Source organism: Phascolarctos cinereus, unplaced genomic scaffold (assembly GCF_003287225.1).
Source record: "Phascolarctos cinereus isolate Bilbo 61053 unplaced genomic scaffold, phaCin_HiC Scaffold_8;HRSCAF=390, whole genome shotgun sequence".
NCBI lineage: Eukaryota > Metazoa > Chordata > Mammalia > Diprotodontia > Phascolarctidae > Phascolarctos > Phascolarctos cinereus.
In genome coordinates, this window is record NW_027556291.1 from 19792719 (window position 1) to 19802818 (window position 10100).

Genomic DNA, 10100 nt, shown 5'->3' on the forward strand with positions numbered 1-10100 from the left:
TTGTTTATGAGTGATCAGAAACTAGGAAAAGGCAATGAAAAAATAAACCATCTTATTAACTTTATACTGACTACTGAAAAGCTGGCTCAGCAGTTGCTACAATATTTCTGATAGATAAGGAAACTAGTTTGCCTGATTGGCTAATGTTTTCCATTGGTGCATTATGCTTCAGAGTTATAATTAGGGTGGCATCTTTCTCTAGAAGCATACCTCTGATGGTAAAGAAATTTCCCCATCCCAAATGTTGACTTACCAGGTTTTGTGAGTACTAGACGTAACTGCTTTGTAGGATAATTATCCCTGCAGGTTTGGGGTATTTTTCTCCCAAAATTTAGTAAATTGGAAAGAAACTATCAATTAAACTCCATTTATTCTGGCTGTATTTTAGATAGTATCATCTTTTCATGTCTTTTCAAAGTCAAAAACAAGATAAAAGGCTCCATTATTCATTTGTAAGAAAGTGACATTTAATTCATGATATATTTACATTCTTTAAGAGACGTTAAGTCCAGTCTGTTGAAGCAGGAAGACATATGTTGGGGAAAGGAGAACAAAACCGAAAACCAGTCTGTATTTTCTATTCATTTCTGTGTCTGGAGAGTCCCTTTCTGTCTTAGATAATAACACACGGTTTGGGTTGCTTTTGGAGATTACTTGCCAAATGACTTAATAGAGACAACTCATTGACCCTAAACTGAAGTCAACAAAGGTAAGGATTTTGATCTGATGCCAGAACTGACACCATTCCAGGCAGCGTACAATTCAGAGGTATGTTTAATTATTTTTTTTGTCAAAGTGAAAGGATGTGTGTGTCCATATATCTCTCAAGGTGAAGTTATTTTGTCAAATGTAAGGAGCTGCATACAGTGAAAAGCCCAAATCCTCTTGGTCAAAATTTTTTTTATATTTTTCCTTTTTATTCAGGTGAGAACATGACAAGAAAGTCACAGGTTTAATTTCCATGTGGAGAAGTCAGCTTTTCTCAGAAAGAACCTATTCCACAACAATAGACTATGATTTTAACCTCAGTCAGGCATCCTCCAAATCCATGCTCCTGGTTCATTTTTCCCCCTACTTTGAAACTTTTTTTTCAATTATCAGGCATTTATCTTCCCTCCCCCAGATGAAAAAAGGAGAAAAACAAAATCTTTGTAACAAATAAGTCTAGTAGATTAAATCAAGTTCCTGCATTGACTATGTCCAAAAGCATATGTCTCATTTTGCATCTTGCCCATCACTTCTCTATCCAGAGTTGGATAGCCTGCTTCATCCGTCCCCTGGAATTATGGTTGATCACTGCATTGATCACTATTCTGAAGTCTTTCAAAGTTGTTTGTATTTACAATGTTATCTTTATATTTTATATATTTTAATTGTATAACTTTTTCTGGTTCTGCTTATTTCACCCTACATAGTTTTATGCAAACCTTCCCTGCTGTCTCTGAAACTGTCCTTCTCAGTATTTCTTATAGTGCAATAATGTTCTATTACATTCATGTACTATGATTACTTTAGTTATTCATCATTTGATGAGTATTCCCCTTAGTCTCTTTGCCATTACAAGAAGGACTTTTGTATTATTTATTTATTATTGTAAGCATTTCTTATCTTTCCTTCCTACTTACTCCCCACAATTGAACAACTAAAAAAATAAAACCCTCCTAACAAATATCCATCATCCAGCAAAACAAATTTTCATAGTGGCCATATCCAACGTGTGTGTCTCCTTCTGTATTTTAAGTCTATTACCTCTCTAACAAGAGACGGATGGCTTGTTTCATTTTTAGTCTTCAGGACTTCTGGTTTCTTGCTACATTGATCAGACTTCTACAGTCTTTCAAAGTTGTTTTTCTCTAGATTGTTGTTATCATTATGTAAATTGTTCTCCTAGATATGCTTAATTCACTATGCATCATGTCATAGAAGTCTTTCCAATTTCTTCTGAAATTGCCTATTTCAGAATGTTTATAGCAGAATAATATTTGGTGACATTTATATACCATAATTTGTTTAGCCATTCACCAATAGAAGGATGTCCCCTCTAGTTTTTAGCTACTGCCCATCAGTTAGGAAATTGCTGAACAAATTATTGTATATGAATGTGACAGAATACTTCTGTGCTGAAAGAAATGAAGAAATATGGTTTCAGAAAAACCTAGGAAAACTTATGTCAATTGATACAGAGTGAAGTGAGAACTATGAGAAAATTATACTGTAGCATCAGTGTTAAAAATGAATAATTATGAAAGACTTAAGAATTCTCATTAATGCAGTGATAATCTTGATTCTAGAGGACTCATGATGAATAATACAAGCCACCTCATGAGAGAGGTAGTGGACTAACATGCAGAATTAAAAAGATATTTTTGGATGAAATCAATGTTTGAATTGTTTTGCCTGATGATGCTTATGTGACATGAGTTTTGTATTTCTTTTTTTCCCCAGAGAGTGGGCAGTGAGAGAAGGAAAATAAATGCTTGATAATTTAAATTGTTTTTTAAAAAATTAAACATATATATGAATATGTGTGTGTATATATATATATGTGTATATATGTAAGTGTGTGTGTGTGTGTGTATATATATATATATATATATATATATATATATATATATAAAATGCATTTTTAGGAGAAAAAAGAAATATGAGAACTGAGAAGAGGCCATCAGATCTAACAATTAAAAGACCTCAGAGAAAGCAGTTTTAGTTAGGCAGTGAGCCTAGATTAGAACAGGTTGAAAAATCTGTGAGAGAAAAGAAGAAGGGGAAAAGTGTGTAGACAACTTTTTCTAGGAGTTTGGCTATGAAAGGAAGGATATAGGATGATACTTTTAGGCGATCATAGAACCAAGTCAGAGTTTTTAAAATACAGGTGACTTGGGTGGGTCTATAGGAACCGGGGGAGGCACCCTTAGACAGAGACTGAAAATGAAGTGCCAGCATCAATTGGTGCTACTGATTTTGGGGGAGGTGAGTTTACTTTTTACTTTCATTTAGCATCTGAGATCTGAAAGTGCCTGGAATAAAGGGAATCTTGTGGAATTTCTTACTTGATAATCCCGGGAGAAAGATTATGCCTCTTAAGGAGCAGTCTCGAGAAAAGTGCCACTAGCTTTACATATAGTAGTTGTTAATATTGCAAAATAACAGTAGGCTTGATCAACAGGGTCAGCAGGGTCAACAGGATCAACAGAATCAAGAGATCAACAGGAATGTTCTTCCTAACTGGAATTCTAGTCTTCTGAGGTTCTTTCATCACTAATTAGAAAGAGAAATATATTTTCTGTTGGAAAATACTTGTATGGTCCCCTAACAGTTGTGGAATTAATTTGGAAAAATGAAAGGGCTTTACCTTCAACATTATGTCATTGCAATTCTGAGACAATAATACAATTTTTAATGGGAAAATTTAAGCAATCAGGAAGATATTTGTTGTATTCATTTTAAGCCTAGATTACAATATCAAGAAAGAAATAGGGAAGAAAAGTTCAATTGTATGTGCACTGTTTCTTGTGGCCCTTGAATAACTTGTTCTCCATGCACTGCTCATATATACCTCCCAGAATCCTTGGCATCCTTCTAGGCTTAACTGAGATGTACTATAAACACCTTTAATTCAACAAGGAAGTGTGAGAACAGGGGCAAGGTAGAAGGGAGAATTAAAAGAAGTGCAGAGAAGGTGTTTGTGGAGGAGAAGCAGATTGCTTCAAGCATAGAACACTGTATCTAAGCACACTCACTCCTTACCCCTATCTCCTTTATAAAGAAGGGGTGGGGAGGAGAGAGAGGAAAGAGTGTAAGAGAATAGGATGAAGGGAAAGAAATACACAATTAGTAATCATAACTATGAATGAATTCACCCATAAAATGGAATATAGAAGAATAGATTAGAAAGCAAAATCTAACAGTTTTTTTTTTCAAAATGCCCTTGAAACATAAAAATGCACACAGTTAAAATAAAGAACGGCAGCAAAAGCTTTTATGTTTCAGCTTGGGGTAGAAATCATGATCTCAGATTAGAAGAGATAAACAGGGAAAACTCCATTATATTGAAAGGTACAATTGGCAATGAATTAATATAAGTATTTATCAGATGAGCACCAAATAGCATAGCATCTAAATACTGAAAGGAAAAGCTAAGTGAGTAACTGGGAGAAATTGAGAAAACTTCATTGTTTCCCTTTCAGAACTAGACAAACCTAACCAAAAATAAGAAAGAAGCTAAGCATCTAAATAGAATTTTACAAAAGTTAGAAAGGTATGACTTCTGGTGATTGATGAATGAGAATAGGAAGGCTCATGCATATTTCTCAGCTATGTATGGTACCTTTACAAAAGTTAACCATGTATTAGGGAAGGAAGAAAGAAAGAGAGGGAGGAAGAAAAGAAACATTTATTAAGTAGTTACTATGTGCCAGGCACTGAACCAAATGCTGGGAATATAAATACAAGCAAGGGAAGACAGCACACAAAAGGGAGCTGGGAGACACAAGAAGGGGGATATTTTGAAGTTTCAGATGCCTGGAGCAGGTTTAGGAGGGAAAAGAAGGCCTCCTGAGGCCCCTCTACAAAATGGGGGCTCCAGGAGGAACTCACCAATGGAAAAAGAGTTGGCTGTGGGGATGGTTGGATGTTCTTGGACAAGGAGGCACCAGACACTGGGAGAAGTTCCAGGATGAGACAGCATGGTTTGGAAGTCCAGAATTAGAATATAAAAGCCTTAAAAACAAAGGTAGAAAAGCAGAAATAGTAAACATCTTTTATTGACTAAAATGTAGAAAAAAAAATTAAATAAAAGTCCATTGAAGAAAGAATTAAGATTAGAGACCAAATAACTGTTATAGAATTGGTTGGTCAAAGAACACATCATAGACACAATAAAAGAAAATTTCTTTGAACATAATGAAAACAAAGAGACAATATACCAAAATGTACTTGTGGAATATTCTTATCTCTAGACACTTTTGATTTACAAAAGAAAAAAAAGAGCAGATCATTTAATTGAGCATACAACTAAATAAACTAGAAAATCAACAAATACTTAAAATACAGTTAAACAGTGAAATAGAAAATCAAAAATAAAATTAACAAAATTGAAAGCAAAAAAACCCCATATTTATTTCATAAATGTAGGAGCCAGATTAAAAAAAAAAAACAGTTATCCATTAACTATTTTGGGATTAAAAAAATAGGAAAACAAATTACCTATATCAAAAATAAAGAGGAGAAATTATAAAAAATGAAAGAGAAATTAAGGAAATTATTCTAAACCATTTTGTCCAAATATATGCCACTTAAAACTGACAACTGAAATGAAATGAATACTAACAAAAGTATAGGGGCAGCTAGGTGGCGCAGTGACTAGAGCATTGGCACTGGAGTCAGGAGGACCTGAGTTCAAATGTGGTCTCAGACAAGACATTGCACACTTACTAGCTTTGTGACCCTGGGCAAGTCACTTAACCCCAGTTGCCTCGCCCAAGAAAAGAAAAATGTTCAAATAAAACATGTTTGTTTTTTTAAAAAAATATAAAATGCTCAGCCTAACAGAATAAGCACTAGAGAATTTAAACAAATCTTGGGGAAAAAATTGAACAAGCTCTAAATGACCTCCCAAAGAAAAAAACACCAAAACAAAATGGATTTCAGGAAAATTATATTAAACATTCAAAAAACCAATTCTAGTATTAACATAAACTTTTTTTAAAATAAGAAAAGAAAGGGGTGTTACCAAAATCTTTCTCTGATACAAATATGGGATTAATATTGAAATCTGGGAGACTCAGAAGTGACTGAAAACTTTAGACTTTTAGCCAACCTGATTAAAAAGAAGGCTAAAAATAAAATCAGTATGAGGGCAAATAAAATGAAATCACAACGACATCAGGGGAAAGAAAAAGGATTATCAGAACATACAATTATATGCCGACAAAACTGAGAACACAAAAGAAATAGAATACCTTCAAAAATATTAATGTTCATACTAACCGAAGACCAAATTGAGATCTTAAATAATCCAGTCTCAGAAAAGGAAATAGAACTATCTGTAAGGGAATTACCAGAAGGGGAGAGAAAAACAACTCCTGGTCCTGATATGGTCACAGGAGAATTCTAGCAAACTTTTAAAGATTTAGTATCAGTACCAAACAAAATATTTTCAGAAGTTAAAAAGCAAACACTCTACCATACTCCTTTTGTTTTTGAGATAAACACAGTCTTAGTATCTAAACCAAGGAAGGATAAAGTGGAAGACTATAAATCAATATTATCAGTGAATAACAATTCAAAAATAGTAACTAAAATCCTGTCAGATGGCATTTAATCTAAGAAGCCATTCATTGTGACGAAGTTAGATTTATACCAGGGAAGAAAAGATGACCTATCATTAGGAAAACAATCAACATAATCATATTAAAAACAAAAATGGGAGATGTGAGGTAAGAGGGAGAGAAGGTGGGTTTTTATTGATTGAAAAAATAATTTAAAACAATTGTCCTCCAAGATTTCCATTTATCACATGAGATCTGGCAACTGCTACCTTGATGAAAGGAAATCTTGGGAGTACAATTTTTAAAAATTATTTTCTACCATTGAGAAAGAAAAACAAAACACATGTTACACACATGTATAACCAAGCAAAACAAGTTCATATATTTTCCATATTCCCCCAAAATCTCAGTATTTACTATAGGTCTATTACGTCTCTATTGGGAGATGAGTAGCATGTTTTGTCATAAGTAATCTGCAATTGTCATTGGCTGCTGTGTTGATCAGCATTCATAATAGGTCTTTCAAGGTTGTTTGTCTACATATTTCTGCTGTTGCATACATTGTTGATCGTTTTGCTCATTTCATTCTATATCAGTTCATGTGATTCTTCCCCAGTTTCTCTGAAACTGTTCCCTTCATCATTTCATATAGCATAATAGTATTCTATCACATTCATATACTATAACTTATTTATTCACTCCCCAATTCTTGCTTGCCTCCTCAGTTTTCAATTCTCTGCTACCACAAAAAAGCTGAGATAGACAAATACACACATATAATTTTGCCTTTTAGAATATTGTGGAACTAGCTAAGATGTCACAGTATCAGGAAGTACAACTGAGTTCTCTCCTGCAACTCCTCCACAGAGATCTAGAAAAGGTACCAGACTGAATTCTGATCAGGAAATTCAGGAAAATATTGTAGTCAATTTTGCAAGCTCAGGTCAGCACAGGGAGAAAAATGGAGAAGTCTGTGGACAATGGCGATGAGGTCTTTTCCGGAACAACCACACAGAGAATGGAAGAGAGCAGTGGCTGTGCACAAGGGCAAAAATAGGTCCTGGACACACAGAGGTACCTGACCTTGTGTAGGAAGGAGGAACAGGTACCAACTTGTAGCTGTTCTTTTCCTTACTCAGTAACGGATCACAGATCCAGTGCAGATTGAGATGGAAATCTGCACCTAGAGGTGTAACAAAGAGAAAAAAGACACAATCTCTGCCCTGAAGGAACTTATGAGATATTAGGGGGTAGTACATGGGTAAGAAATAAGTATATTATAAGGTAGAGTAAGGTAGGTACAAAGGAAGGGTCGAAACAAAATGCCTGAGAGTGTATTTGAAGAGACAGTGGTCGTTTTCTGATTGAGGCTGGGGTGAGTGTGAGGACAAATTTAATGGACAGGTATCTGAGGTGAACCTTAAAGGAAAATAGTGGTTTCAGGAGAACTAGATGAGGATAAAGTGCTTTCCAGGCATGAGGTTTGGCAACATTTATACACAGAGGTGAGAGAGGGCAGAACAAAATTAGAGAATGGCTTATAGTCCAGTATGGCTAGTACTTCAGTGTATGTGAAGGGGAGGAATGTGAAATAAGATTGGAAAGCTGCTTGGAAACTAGATTGTGGAGGGCTTTAAATGGTAAGCTAAGAAAGTTGTATTTTATCCTATAGATGATAGTGAGCCAACAGTCATTTGTGGAAAGGGGAATTAAACGATTGCATATGTGAATTATCAAAATTATTCTGACAGCTTTTTGAATGATTGAAGAGGGATGAGAGCTTTTAAGCAGGGAGAATAGTTAGGAAGCCAACAAAATACCCTCACACTGTAAACTCTATTTATTTCATTAGTAGTAATAATGTGAACAAAACTACATTTCAGAGCAAATTAATTAAAAAGAGGAAACTCTAAATAAATGCTGCATTAAAACAACATTAAGGAATAAAACATTCAATGTGATTCAAGAGGAATTAAGTACTCAAATTCCGTTGGAGATAATAGTAATTCCTAATCCATTTCACTTTGTATCAGGCCCCTACATATTGGAGGCAAGCCCATAAAAATCCTAAAATGCCCCTAACTAAAATATACTTTTTGCATTTCCAGACTCAACTGTGAATTTTCCAGATTGCTCTAAAGGCAGCAGGAAGTCATAGCACTTAAAGATTTGAAAGTTGGGCCCTCAAACATCAACTTGCTGCCATTTCAGCTGATTTAGCCGTCTGCTGATTTTGACATTCATTCTTCCATACTCACTCCCCCAATCACGTTGCACACCAGCATCCCTTGTCTTCTGTCTTCAGTAAAAGCAATGTGTACTGTAGATAGAGTATTAGATGTCTAGTCTGGAAGACTGTGGTTTGAATCCCACCTCTGACACTTATTAACTATGTGATTCTGGGCACGTCATTTAAGCTCTCTAGGCCTCAGTTAACTCATCGGTAAAAATGAGGGTAATAATACCTGTAGTTCTTAATTCTCAGAGAGCAGTAACTGACATACTACTTACCAGTATGGGATTGGGAACAAGAAGCTAGATACATATCTCTGCTTAGTTACTTGCTACCTCTTTGTCTTGACTACTGTCAAATTCCTGACAGGTAGCTAATATGTTGACAGGTTAGCTCTTTGGGTTCAATCTAATGAAATGAAAATTTTAATAGAAGCAAATGTAAAGTTTTACAATTGAATCAACATGAGAAATACAAGATTAGGGAAATTTGATAAGGTATTTATTCATCTAAAAAAATCAGGAGTTTTTAGTGAACTGCCCATTTGATATGAATCATGAACAGGGGTGGGGACCATGTAGCCTGAAGACTACATGTGGCCCTCTAGCTCCTTAAGTGCGCTCCTTTGACTGAATCTAAACTTCACAGCATTGAAGTTTGTAAAGGTTGGACTCAGTCAAAGGGTTGCACTTGAGGACCTAAAGAGCCACATATGTCCTCGAGGCCACATGTTTCCCACCCCTGGTCATGAGTGTGATGTCACAGCCAAAAAAGCCTCCAAAGCTGCTCATCTAAGGGTACTCTAAAGGAGGGAAAGAAATGACCAAGATTAGGGATAGAAGTCATTCATTCTCCTCCTTCAACAAGTGTTTATTAAGTTCACCTGTGGTGGGCACTGAGCAAGCATTGGAGATACAAAGACAAAAATGAAACAATCCTTACCCTCAAGGAACTCCAATTCTATTGAAGGAAAACAGCGTGTACACAGAGAGATCAGTACAAAATATATGCAAAATAAATACAACACAATTCACAGAGCGGGGAGACCCTAGTTTCCTGTGGGAGGTGACCCTTGAAGGAAGCCAAATATTCTACAAGGTAGAGTGAGGAAGAAGTGCCTTCTGTGCATGTGTGGAATCTTATGAAAAGGCACAGAGAAATTACGTGGAATATTGGGTATGGAAAATAACCAGTAAATTAACTTGGGTGAAGCATAGAGTGGTGTGCAATAAATCTAGAAAGGTGGCCTAGAGCCAATTGGTATAGGGCTTCAGTGTACTTTTTTCCCATTTGGCCGATTCTGCTTTTTAAGGACTTGTTTTCTACAGTCAATTTTTGTCCTTCCTTTTCCAAGCTATTGACTTCTCTTGCATATCTCTCATTTCCTTTCCCAATTTTTCTTCTATCTCTCTTTACTTGACTTTTAAAATGCTTCTTGAGCTCTTCCTTAGGAGAGGTTTTTGGGTTTGAGGCCAGTTCATATTCCCCTTGAGGTTTCAGATATGCATATATTGACAGTGTTGGCCTCTTCTGAATTTGTGTTTTGATCTTCCCCATCCCCATAGTAAGAATCTATGGCCATTTTCTGTTTCTGCTTT